This window comes from Ranitomeya imitator, chromosome 3 (assembly GCF_032444005.1).
Source record: "Ranitomeya imitator isolate aRanImi1 chromosome 3, aRanImi1.pri, whole genome shotgun sequence".
In the NCBI taxonomy this organism is placed as follows: Eukaryota; Metazoa; Chordata; class Amphibia; order Anura; family Dendrobatidae; genus Ranitomeya; species Ranitomeya imitator.
Genome location: NC_091284.1, coordinates 255,190,644 through 255,201,673, shown reverse-complemented (window position 1 = coordinate 255,201,673; position 11,030 = coordinate 255,190,644).

Here is an 11,030-nt window from a genome sequence, read left to right as displayed (position 1 = left end):
TGAAGATGAAACGTGGCTGGGTCTTTCAACATGACAATGATCCAAAGCACACCGCCAGGGCAACGAAGGAGTGGCTTCGTAAGAAGCATTTCAAGGTCCTGGAGTGGCCTAGCCAGTCTCCAGATCTCAACCCTATAGAAAACCTTTGGAGGGAGTTGAAAGTCTGTGTTGCCAAGCGAAAAGCCAAAAACATCACTGCTCTAGAGGAGATCTGCATGGAGGAATGGGCCAACATACCAACAACAGTGTGTGGCAACCTTGTGAAGACTTACAGAAAACATTTGACCTCTGTCATTGCCAACAAAGGATATATTACAAAGTATTGAGATGAAATTTTGTTTCTGACCAAATACTTATTTTCCACCATAATATGCAAATAAAATGTTAAAAAAACAGACAATGTGATTTTCTGGATTTTTTTTTCTCAGTTTGTCTCCCATAGTTGAGGTCTACCTATGATGTAAATTACAGACGCCTCTCATCTTTTTAAGTGGTGGAACTTGCACTATTGCTGACTGGCTAAATACTTTTTTGCCCCACTGTATAAAATTTCTGTTATACACCCATGGTATCATTATGATCACTGCACCCCTAGATGAATTCATAGAGAAGTGTAGTTTGTAAAATGGGGTCACTTATGGGGGGTTCTGCTGTTCTGGCACCATATGGGCTCTCCCAGTGGGTCATGGCAGATGCAAACGAGAGCAGTAAAATCTAGCGCTCCTTGCCTTCTGAGCTTTGCACTGTCTGAAAAATATTTCCCGATTTTCATCAGACAGGGGTTTGGGAAGGCTGTATCTCATGGTATGTATTTTTTCTGAGTTTTTTCTATGTTAGCTGTTTTTTGATATTAGTGGTAGGACTCGCAAGATTGTGAGGACCCTTGACGTTGGGTTGCGAGCTTACTTTATTTTGGCCAAAATATTAAACCAATACCTCATATAATGTATGTGTTTATCATATGCATACATTTTTTGCACTATATCACATCTTCTTTTGCAGGATGTGGCCAGGCCTCTTTATGTTGGCTAGGTTTTTCTGGGGTGTCTGTCACTGTGTGCTGCATATTATAGTGCTGGGCAGCCTGCCTGTTAATACAAGGGGCGTCATTAATAGGCTGCATACCAGACACTGTGCACCACACTTACCAGTGTGACTGGCATCCTATGTGAGTTATATCAATGTGCATTTTTTCTACTAGGCAGCCAACCCCTGCAATGTTTGGTTAGTGTGGGGGTGGCTGTTTTTATCAAGTAGTTTGTACCTGTGCCGCCCCTAGCCTTTATCAATGGAGGCCTGCTGCATCCTGCTAAGTGTGCATTTGTCCTCAGTTTTGTCTACAAAAAAAATCCTAATGGCCTTTAGACAAATTAAAAACTTGGAGCTAAAACAACATTTTAGTTCTTAAAATGTAATTTATTCTTTCTTTACCTCTCAGTGGTATAAAATTCTGTGAGGCGCATGTGGTGTCAATATGATCAATGCACCCCTAGCTGAATTCATTGGGGAGTGTAATTTGCAAAATGAGTTCACACATAGGGGGTTTCTGTTGTTCTGGCAGTCCAACCTCCCAATTGTTACACCCAGAAATCCCTCTAACCTTATTAATATTCCATGCATGCCTTCTGTCTCTTTCAATTGTGCCCTTTGGAATTCTCGCTCTGTGTGTAATAAACTCTCCTTCATTCATGACTTCTTTCTTTCTAATTCTCTTAATCTCCTGGCTCTTACTGAAACCTGGATCCAGCAGTCAGACACCACCGCTGCTGCTGCTCTTTCCTATGGTGGACTACATTTTTCTCATACCCCAAGATCAGACAACAGAGCAGGTGGAGGCGTTGGTCTGCTCCTTTCACCCAAATGTACCTTCCAAGTTATCCCCCAAGTGCCCTCACTTGTCTTCCCTTCCTTTGAGGTCCATGTGGTCAGACTCTACATCCCCTTCTCCATGCGAGTGGCTGTGGTGTATCGTCCTCCCGGCCCCTCTCATCAGTTCCTGGATCACTTTGCCACCTGGCTTCCACAATTTCTCTCCTGTGACACCCCCACCCTTATCATGGGTGATTTCAACATCCCCATTGCTTCTCCCCTCTCCCCATCTGCTTCTCACCTTTTATCTCCATCCTCCTCTTTCGGCCTCTCACAGCATACTAACTCTCCAACGCATGACGATGGAAACTCCCTTGACTTGGTCTTCTCCCGGCTTTGCTCAGTGGATGATTTCACAAACTCCCCTCTCCCACTCTCTGACCACAACCTTCTTTCATTCTCTATCAAGAACTGCCATCCAGCTCAGGTCACCCCCATTTTCCACACTTATAGAAACATACAGGCCATTAACACCCAGAAACTTATGAAGAACCTGCAGTCCTCATTGGCCCCAATCTTCTCCATCTCATGTCCTGATGCTGCTCTGAAGCATTACAATGAAACCCTGCAAAGTACTCTGGATGAAGCTGCTCCTCCTATACATAAAACAACTCGGCACAGACGGCAACAACTGTGGCACACGCTGCAAACACGTTTCCTGCAGCGGTGCTCCAGGTGCGCAGAACGTCTGTGGAGAAAATCTAATCTACCCGAAGACTTCATCCATTATAAGTTCATGCTAAAGACATACAATTCTGCCCTTTACCTCTCCAAACAAACCTATTTCAACACCCTCATCACCTCCCTGTCCAATAACTCTAAACGTCTCTTTGACACGTTCCAGTCCCTACTCAACCCAAGAGAGCAGGCCCCAACCACGTATCTCCGCGCTGACGATCTGGCCAATTACTTCAAAGAAAAAATTGACCACATTCGACAGGAAATCATCTCCCAATCTCTTCATACCATGCACTGTCCTCCCTCCCCCACTGCATCTAGTTCACTCTCTGACTTTGAACCAGTTACAGAAAAAGAAGTAAGCAAGCTCCTTGCATCCTCTCGCCCGACCACTTGCACCAGTGACCCCATTCCGTCACATCTCCTCCAGTCCCTTTCCCCGGCTGTCACCTCTCACCTAACAAAAATATTCAACCTTTCCCTCACTTCCGGTATTTTTCCCTCCTCATTTAAGCATGCCATCATACATCCATTACTTAAAAAACCATCCCTCGACCAAACTGTGCCGCTAATTATAGACCTGTCTCTAATCTTCCCTTCATCTCTAAACTCCTCGAACGCCTGGTCCACTCCCGTCTTAAGGTACCTTCACACATAACGATATTGTTAACGATATCGTTGCTATTTGTGACGTAGCAACGATATCGTTAATGAAATCGTTATGTGTGACAGCGACCAACGATCAGGTCCCTGCTGGGAGATCGTTGGTCGCTGAACAAAGTCCAGAACTTTATTTCGTCGCTGGACTCCCTGAAGACATCGCTGGATCGGCGTGTGTGACACCGATCCAGCGATGTCTTCACTGGTAACCAGGGTAAACATCGGGTAACTAAGCGCAGGGCCGCGCTTAGTAACCCGATGTTTACCCTGGTTACCATGCTAAAAGTAAAAAAAAACAAACACTACATACTTACCTACCGCTGTCTGTCCTCCAGCGCTGCGCTCTGCACTCCTCCTGTACTGTCTGTGAGCCGGAAAGCAGAGCGGTGACGTCACCGCTCTGCTTTCCGGCTCCCAGACAGTACAGGAGGAGAGCAGAGAAGCAGAGCGCAGCGCTGGAGGACAGACAGCGGTAGGTAAGTATCTAGTGTTTGTTTTTTTTTACTTTTAGCATGGTAACCAGGGTAAACATCGGGTTACTAAGCGCGGCCCTGCGCTTAGTTACCCGATGTTTACCCTGGTTACCGGCATCGTTGGTCGCTGGAGAGCGGTCTGTGTGACAGCTCTCCAGCGACCAAACAGCGACGCTGCAGCGATCCGGATCGTTGTCTGTATCGCTGCAGCGTCGCTTAATGTGAAGGGGCCTTTACCCGCTATCTCTCAGATAACTCTCTTCTAGACCCTCTTCATTCTGGCTTCCGCTCTTTACACTCTACTGAAACTGCCCTCACTAAAGTCTCTAATGACCTACTAACAGCTAAATCTAATGGTCACTACTCCATGCTTATTCTCTTGGATCTCTCTGCAGCATTCGATACTGTGGATCATCAGCTCCTCCTCACTATGCTCCGCTCCATCGGCCTCAAGGACACCGTTCTCTCCTGGTTCTCCTCCTATCTCTCTGACCGATCCTTCACTGTATGTTTTGCTGGTTCCTCCTCCTCTCACCTTCCCCTTACTGTTAGGGTTCCTCAAGGATCAGTCCTAGGCCCCCTCCTCTTCTCGTTGTATACTGCCCCTATTGGACAAACAATCAGTAGATTTGGTTTCCAGTACCATCTCTATGCTGATGACACCCAATTATACACTTCTGCTCCTGATATCTCGCCTGCCTTATTAGAAAACACCAGTGATTGTCTTACCGCTGTCTCTAACATCATGTCCTCCCTCTATCTGAAACTAAACCTGTCAAAAACTGAACTCCTCGTGTTCTCTCCTTCTACTAACCTACCTTTGCCTGACATTGCCATCTCCGTGTGCGGTTCCACCATTACTCCAAAACAACATGCCCACTGCCTTGGGGTCATCCTTGATTCTGACCTTTCATTCACCCCCCACATCCGATCACTGGCTCGCTCTTCTTATCTGCATCTCAAAAACATTTCTAGAATTCGCCCTTTTCTTACTTTCGACTCTGCAAAAACTCTTACTGTTTCACTTATTCATTCTCGTCTGGACTATTGTAACTCTCTACTAATCGGCCTCCCTCTTACCAAACTCTCCCCACTCCAATCTGTCCTGAATGCTGCTGCCAGGATCATATTCCTCACCAACCGTTACACCGATGCCTCTACCTTGTGCCAGTCATTACACTGGCTACCCATCCACTCCAGAATCCAGTACAAAACTACTACCCTCATCCACAAAGCACTCCATGGCTCAGCACCACCCTACATCTCCTCTCTGGTCTCGGTCTACCACCCTACCCGTGCCCTCCGCTCCGCTAATGACCTCAGGTTAGCATCCTCAATAATCAGAACCTCCCACTCCCGTCTCCAAGACTTTACACGGGCTGCGCCGATTCTTTGGAATGCACTACCTAGGTTAATGCGATTAATCCCCAATCCACACAGTTTTAAGCGTGCCCTAAAAACTCATTCGTTCAGACTGGCCTACCGCCTCAATGCATTACTGTAACGATCCCTGTGTGGCCTATTTAAAAAAAATAAAAAAATGTTCTCATTCACTTTATGCAGTTAATAGCCCTCTGTGTCTGTACTGTTACATACTTAGGCAGTTAACTGGTTCATGCAGCTTTACATGAACACCCGAGCCTTACACTATGGCTGGTCCGAATAACTATAGCATTTGTTACCATCCACCTCTCGTGTCTCCCCTTTTCCTCATAGTTTGTAAGCTTGTGAGCAGGGCCCTCATTCCTCCTGGTATCTGTTTTGAACTGTATTCCTGTTATGCTGTAATGTCTATTGTCTGTGCAAGTCCCCTCTATAATTTGTAAAGCGCTGCGGAATATGTTGGCGCTATATAAATAAAAATTATTATTATTATTCTGGCACCTCAGGGGCTCGGCCAATGTGTCATGGCACCATCAAACCATTCCAGCAAAACGTGAAGTCTAATATGGCACCTCTTCCCTCTCCGAGCTTTGCAAGTAGTATTCCACTACATATGGGGTATCGGTATATTCAGGAGAAATTGTATGGTGCTATTTCTCCTTACAAAAAATGCTACTCACACGGCTCCGCTCCATACACCTTGTCCACACACAGCTCCGCTCCATACACCTCGTACACACATGGCTCCACTCCGTACACACACGGCTCCGCTCCATACACCTCGTACACACAGCTCCGCTCCGTACACCTCATACACACGCGGCTCTGCTCCATACACCTTGGACCCACACGGCTCCGCTACATCCACGCTGTAATGTGACCCCTGACTCCTCCCCTCCTGTGACTTCAACACAGGTCCTGTGTGCACAGTACAGCCTTCTATGAGCAGCCCAAACAGATGCAGGAGAGGAGCAACTTCTGCTTCAGGACCTGTGATTATGTCACGATCACGTGACCGGTCATCTGAGGCGGGGAGGGCTGGATGGAAGGCTTCAGGATGCAAATTCAGTTACTACAGCAGCAGAATCTTCCACCCCCTCTCTCCATTGAAGGCAGTGCCGCTTGAGGCAAAGCACTCAACTTGCCACATGGTAGCAGCGCCCCTGCTCACCACACATCTAAGTTAGCTACATTCCTTTTCCTTGAGGGGTCTAGTTTCCAAAATGGGGACACTTGTGTAGGGGGGTTCCACCATTTAGGCACATCAGGGGCTCTCCAAATGAGACATGACATCCACTAATGATTCCAGGAAATTTTGCATTCAAAAAGTCAAACAATGCTCTTTTCCTTCTGAACCCTGACGTGAGCCCAAACAGTAGTTTTCTTCATCATATGCGGTATCAGCATACTCAGGAGAAATTGCACTACAAATTGTATGGTGCAATTTCTCTGGTTACCCTTATTAAAATGCAAAATTTAAGGCTAAAATAATATTTTTGTGGGGAAAACTTTATTTTGTTATTTTCACGGATCAACGTTAAAAACGTCTGTGAAGCACCTGGGGATTCAAGGTGCTCACCACACATCTAAATACATTCCTTGAAGGGATTAGTTTCCAAAATAAAGTTACTTGAGGGGAATTTTCACTGTTTAGGCACATCAGAGGCTCTCTAAATGGTGTCCTCCAATTGTTCCAGCAAATTTTGCGTTCAAATAGTCAAATGGTGCTCCATCCCTTCTGAGCTCTGCCGTGCGCCCAAACGGTGGTTTTCTCCCTCATAAGGGGTATCCGGCGTACTCAGGAGAAATTACACAACACCTTGTCAAAAATATTAAAAATTGGATCTAAAGTAAACAAAAGTTAAATGTTCATTTTTTATTTTCACATTCCAAAGCTTCCTGTGAAGCACCTGAAGGGTTAGTAAACTTATTTAATGTGGTTTTGAGCACCTCAAGGGGGTGCAGTTTTTAGAATGGTGTCACTATTGGGTATTTTCTGTCATATAGATCCCTCAAAGTGACTTCAAATGTGATGTAGTCCCTAAAAAAATAGTTTGGTAAATTTTGTTAGAAAAATGAAAATCACTGTTCAACTTTTAACCTTTATAACTTCCTAACAAAAAAATATTTTGGTTCCAAAATTAGGTGATGTAAAATAGACATGTGGGAAATGTTATTTAATTACTATTTTGTGCGACTTACACGACTTATTTCTGTGATTTAAGGGTATGAAAATTCAAAGTTTGAAAACTGCAATATGTTCAAAATTTTTCTTAAAATTTCCATTTTTTTTCACAAATAAATGCAATTCATATCGAAGAAATTTTACCACTATCATGAAGTACAATATGTCACAAAAAACAATCTCAAAATCACCAGGATTCATTGAAGTGTTCCAGAGTTATAACCACATAAAATGACAATGGCCAGAATTGTAAAAATTGTCGTGGTCATTAATGTGCAAACCATCTTTAGGGGTAAAGGAGTTAGAAAAATAAATAAATAATGCACCTTTAGCATTTTAGTCATTTTCTTTGTTCTGCTGAAATAGAAGTTTACTCAAATATGCTAATTAGGATGCTGGGCACCCTTGGTATGGCCAATAGGCTCAGTGCGCTGTTATTCCCACTTATTTTGTATGACTTCACTACCCTCTTTAATACTTGACAGTACTGGACATACATATATAATTATATATCTTCTGGAGATATAGTCATGGCTAAAAGTGTTGGCAGCTTTGAAATTGTTCCAGGAAATGAAGTTTTCCTCCCAGAAAAAAAGTGATGAGAAGTGTTAATTTAAATAAAGTATTTGTGGGTTTTTCCTTTCATTCCTGGGTTAGTAATGGGGTGTGTTACAGACATCTGTCCAATGCTTACACCACAGCTCCATGTCAGCTGTGTTTTTAGACACTTCACAGGTGAAATCAACCATCATTACCTTGCTTGTCAACGACCCAGGGCATTGGGAAAAGCAAAAAGAGCAAAGGGGAAGAGCCAGAATTGGAGCATCTCATGTGATGAGCCACTTTTGGGATGGCTGTGGGCTGGTATTGTTATGCTGGGAAGGGCCCAATAACCAGGGACCTTCTCAGCCTGATAATATAAGCTCAGAGCTATATTATGTTGGGGATGTGCAATTATATATTTAATATATCTCTATATGCAGCTCTGGCAAAAATTAACAGACCACTGCAAAATGTTCAGTTTCTCTTTATAGGTATATTTTTTGAGTAAAATGTAAGTTTTTAATTTATTCTATAAACTTCTGACATGTCTCCGAATTTCCAATAAATTAAATTTTGTATTTTTTTTTCTGAAATGGAGAAATGGTCAAAATTAAGAAAAAACAAAACCCAGTGCTTTCAGACCTAAAATAATGCAAAGAAAACAAGTTCATAATCATTTAGAAACAACAACACTAATATTTTACCTCAGGAAGCGTTCAGAAATCAATATTTTGTGGAATAACCATGATTTTTAATCACAGCCTTCATGCGTCTTGGCATGCTTTCCACCAGTCTTTCACACTGCTTCTGACACAAAAATGTACGCAGTTCTTTGTTTGGTGGCTTGTGACTATCCATCATCCTCTTGATTACATTCTATGGGTTTTCAATGGGGTTCAGGTCTGGAGATTGGGCTGCCCATGACAGGGTTTTGATGTGGTGGTCTCTTAATTTTTGCCAGAGCTGTATCTATATCTAATAACATTGTCTTAAAACGCATGAAAAGCGCATGCAAAAAAACCCATAGAAAATGCATAAAAGAGCAACACAAATGCGCGTATTGTAGGCAGTGTTTTTCCTGCCAAGAGATGCAGAAATGGTGTAGAAATTTCTGCATCCAAATGCTCAACTTGTCCACAGGCTCTAAATGATCAGTGCAGGAAACACACAAAAGAAGACTGAGAAGTGAAGGAGGTATATATCTTTTTATAAGATGTATTACAAAGTTTCTCATCTTTATGGTTACTACTAATTTATGGAAAAAAAGTGTAGTTACTCTTTAATCAAGTCACTATGGGTGTCTCACTAGTTTAAAATTATGAGGAAAAGTCCCTTGGGTCTTGGGTATTTGGAGCTTATTGCATACAAATTATTAGTTTCATTATTTAAAACCAATAATAAATCTACAGCTACAGATACAGAGTTGCCAATTAGTTAAGCACTAAAATGAGCGGTAAAAGGCCTGCTGCTGGTGGAAAGGGGAATAGGCGTGTTGGAAAGGGAAAAAAAGATTGTGTCTGTGGGGTAGGTGGTAAAGCAACAGTAACATCTGCAGAAGAAAGACCATCTTCCAGCCAAAGTAAGATGTCTACTTCTTTTCGTGGACAATCCTTTCTTACGACCATCGCTACAAGCATCGCCAAAAATTCCAGATGAGGCACAAAACAGCAGGTGCTTGAATGGATATCAAGTGCTTATTCAAGTGGGCTCTCCTCCATGTCAACTTCAACATCACAACTACTCCAGTCCTCAGAGATGTCACCCTAATCGCACTTGCTTCCTCACAGCTCCCAAGTCTCCAGCTGCCCGTCTGAGCATGGGGTAACACACATGGTTGAGTCTGTAAAGCTGTTTACGCATACTATAGCCTGGGAATCAGAGGTCTGCTCCAGAGCTTCTGTGAATCCAGACGAGGAAATGATCTGCACTGATGCCCAGAATCTTTGTGTCTCGGATCCAGTCCCAGATGAAGAAGGTTCTGAGCATAATGTAGACCCTTGTTCCCAAACTGTAACTCCTGTTGGTGGAGACAATGAGGAAGATGATGATGAGACTGAGATACCCTATTGTAACGAAAACTTGACTTTTCGGTCGGGGCAGGAAGAGGTTTGCTCTGAGGACGACGGGTGTGAGAACACACAGGATGATGATGACGAGGTTGTAGACCCCACTTACTGTCAACCCCCAGTCCATGAGGTCAGCAGAGGATTTGGAGGATGCTAGAGACGAGTCTAACGATGAGGTAATGGTGCGCCTTCCTGGACAGAGACGGAGTACTGGAAGCACATCAACAACTGCATCCTCAACCCCAACTGTGCCTCAGACCAGAAGTCGTGGTGGCTCGTCAGGTCGTACGGGCTCTAAGCCTTGCATAGCCTGGGCATTTTTTGACATCGCAAAGGATGACCCAACTCATGTTGTCTGTAAGATTTGTAAACAAAATCTCAGTAGAGGCCAAAAAATCACTAGCTTGAGTACTTCATGCATGAACCGTCATATGGATATGAGGCATAAGTTGTAGTGGGAAGCTCACTGTACTACAATGCAGCCTAGTGGGCCGGGTCAACCACCGTCTGCCCCATCAAGTGCATCCTCGTCCACTTCATCCTCTGTGACTGTGGGGACAGCAGTCGCACATGGTTTTGGATGCAGGCCTTCCACCTCTTTACCCGCAACAGCCAGTGTGATTGGCAGGTCATCAGGACATTTGCAAGTGGAAACACCTGCTGGTGTTGAGCGCTCTCCAACATCGACACCACATTTTGATCAAGGCAACATAACATCTCCACCTGCACCTTCCTCACAGACCAGCAGATTGCCGGGGACACCCTACTCACCTCCATCTAAGCACGGCAGCCAGCCCTCAGTCCCTCAGATGTGGACAAGTAAAAGATCATTTCCTCCTAGCCATGACAAAGCTAAGAGGTGGAATTTCTCCATCTGCAAGCTGTTGGCTACAGAAATGCTGCCTTTCCGCCTGGTAGACACAGAGGATTTTCGAGACCTTATGTCCGTCGCAGTGCCCCAGTACCAGATGCCCAGTCGCCACTACTTCTCAAAGAAAGCTGTGCCTGTGCTACACCAGCATGTCGCACACAACATCACCGCTTCTTGAGAAACTCTGTGTGTGTCAGGGTGCATTTCACCAAAGACACTTGGACGAGTAGACATGGACAGGGGCGTTACATGTCGGTGACTGGGCACTGGGTAACCACGGCGACATCAGAAGGGGCTGCTGT